At 37.4% G+C, this 2,886-nt stretch overlaps 1 protein-coding gene across 1 annotated transcript in view; it reads left to right on the forward strand.

Moving 5' to 3' along the window:
• The first annotated feature begins 1,460 nt into the window (after positions 1-1,460).
• The window catches only part of LOC103396913 (cell division cycle-associated protein 2-like), a 12,771-nt gene continuing 11,345 nt past the window's right edge, over positions 1,461-2,886 (forward strand). Inside the window, exon 1 of the mRNA XM_025052908.1 lies at positions 1,461-1,923. The gene's annotated coding sequence lies outside the window, so the exon portion shown is untranslated. The remainder of the gene's footprint in view (positions 1,924-2,886) is intronic.

Consider the following 2,886-nt stretch of genomic DNA (forward strand, 5'->3'; position numbering starts at 1 on the left):
CCGCGACCCGGCCCCGGATAAGCGGTTGAAGATGGATGGATGGATAGCCTAATTTAGCCTGAATCATATTCATATGATCGTGAATATGATTCACGATCATATTTTTTTTTCAGCGTTACGTTGATAACCTTCTCCGGACACCGACTTTTTATTACTTTTTAACGTTTCCGTTTTCCCACAGTACAGTTATTAGTCAAGAACAAAACGTCTGTGTTTTTTCTAACGTATTTTTTTTTTTGACGCGTAACCCTGTCTACCTGACAGGAAGTCTGTATATAGGCACACGAAGTCTCGTTCTCGCGAATGGCGTGTGAGGTTGAAGATGTCGGCGGCCAGTTGCTGAATGTAAACAAACGGAGTGATGAAAAAAAGAAAAATATGCACTGCATTGTGACTTATGAAAAAAAAAAATTTTTAAGCTCCGAAAGCCGGAGATTTTGCAGATTTTTTGTGAAAAAGTCCCAAAAAAACTTTCCTCTGAAAAATAAAAAAGAAGAATGAAAAAAAGAGTGCACATCCAGTCCGCTGCATGTCCTTTGGCTCAGTTCTGAAACAACGCTTCTTCTTACGTCATTTCTCTCCTTCAACACTTTTTGAATTTTTTTTTTGTTTTTGTTTCTGCTCGGCTTTATTTTTGTGCAACATCGCTGGTCTGTAATGTTTGTTTTTTTAAATATGTTAAGTAACTTATTTCACTTGTACAAATGTTTTGATATTTATTATCATTGTACATATGTTCTTATTTTTTATATGTGTATATACAAAAATAAAAAAGAGAGAGAGAGAGAGATGGCTGTAGACGATCCCTTTTTGGTTATTTACGTTATTTAATGATGGGTTTACGCCAACATATCCCTTCGATCAACACGATGTTGGATAAAAAAAAAATATATGGTTTAGTGTTTCTGAGACAGTACAGACGCCTATTGCTGACACTGAAAAAAATGGCTGAGTTTTACACTATTTTGTGATAAGTTTTACGTTATTTCGTGATAAGTTTTATGTTATTTCGTGATAGGTTTTACGTTATTACGTGATAAGTTTTTCGATAAGAAAATAAGTTTTACGTTACTACGTGATAAGTTTCACGTTATTTCGTGATACGTTTTACATTATTTCGTGATACGTTTTACGTTATTTCATGATAGGTTTTACGTTATTACGTGATACGTTTTACGTTACTACGTGATACGTATTACGTTAATTCGTGATAAGTTTACGCTATTACGTGATACGTTTTACGTTATTACGTGAACGTAAAACTTTTTTAAAAATTCTCAGTGTGGCAGCAATACGCTTCCGTAGTGACAGCCTACGCTAATGCAAATAAAATATGTAATCTGTCAGACAGTCCCTAACCTGACCTAGGACCGGCTACATGGCTAGCTACCTCACAGCTTTAGCTTTACACTGGAATTTATTTTTGACAAAAAAAAGTTATTGTCGAATGACAATAACAGAAAAAGCGAACTCGACATTTTATTTTGAAGGGGCAGCGTGTAGTTCCACTAAAGTAACCCACGTGATACTCACTGGGCCGCTTCTATTGGTCAATTCATATTAAATGAGTTCCGACCAGCGCTTCAACGTTGACAAAATAGCTTCATCCTTCTGTCTAACGTCTATTTTAGTAAGTGTTTCTTTTAGGCGACGATATAAAAGGAGTGTCAAATACAAACGCTAAATTACACTCAATATTTTAGATTTTGTTTGGCAAAATATGTAATAATAATAATAATAATGTAAGAGAGTTTCCGCGGAGTGATACACGGTCATAGCGTCACCACGCTTCCGTCCTCGGGTTATTTGAACTGTCACCGCCGGTTCTGTTCTCCTTTTAGTTTTTTTATCAACATTTTAATCCATAACGTTGTTATAATATAGCAACTGAAAGACATAACGAGTGTTTTTTTTTAATGCGAGGTAAGTGTCTGTGGATTTCGCACTATTTTCGTTGTTAGCTCTTTGACTAGCTAGGCTAAAGTTACATGTAAAGACTTATCGAACGGCAGACATAATAAAAAACGTGTCGGCGGGTGTTTTATTTGTAATAACCGAGAACAGTACCAGTAAAATAATGTTTGTTTTTAAGTACAAACTTAATTATCCCGTGTGGAAAGAAAATATATACACCGTTTTACTCTCCTTTTTAATTTGGTAAATAGTCTGTGTTTCCGCTCTACTTAAACCTGAACCAGTGTTTCACTTCTTAACTTATTAAAATCTACTGTGAAGTTAAAGGAATTTAAGCAGAGATGCAGCGACTGGAAGTTTCTGGAAGATTCTAATTTTTTTTTAGTAGACGTGACTTGTTCGCACTAGATTTTATCGATTTCACTTGCCTTGCTACATATATATACAGTATATTTGCGTGTGTATGTATATATACCGTATTTTCACGACCATAAGGCGCATATAAACGACTTAGATTTTTTTTCAAAATGTGCGGTGCGCCCTATAGTGCAGTGCGCCCTATGTGTGTGTTGTAAGGCGAACGTGATAGAGACCACCTTGAGGAGGACGTGGTAGAGAACATGAGAACGTTAAAGAGGGGATGTGTGGGCGTGGATTGTGTATAAAAGAACAGGTATGTGCTTTATGCAGAACATTGCTGTTTTAACAACCCTGAAAATGGCAAAGAGACAGGCTTATGAAGCTCGCTTTAAACTGCAGGCTATCAGCTACGCCGAGGAACATGGGAATCGAGCGAGAGAATATAAAATAAACGAGTCGATGGTTCGCAAGTGGAGGAAGCTGGAGAACGAGCTCCGACAGGTGAAGAAGACTCAGCTGAGTTTCCGCGGACATAAGGCGAGGTGGCCGGAGTTGGAGGAAAGACTCGAGCTATGGATCGTCGAGCAAAGAGCGAGCGGGAGGAGCGTTTCG

Source organism: Cynoglossus semilaevis, chromosome W, assembly GCF_000523025.1.
Source record: "Cynoglossus semilaevis isolate Cse_v1.0 chromosome W, Cse_v1.0, whole genome shotgun sequence".
Lineage (NCBI taxonomy): Eukaryota > Metazoa > Chordata > Actinopteri > Pleuronectiformes > Cynoglossidae > Cynoglossus > Cynoglossus semilaevis.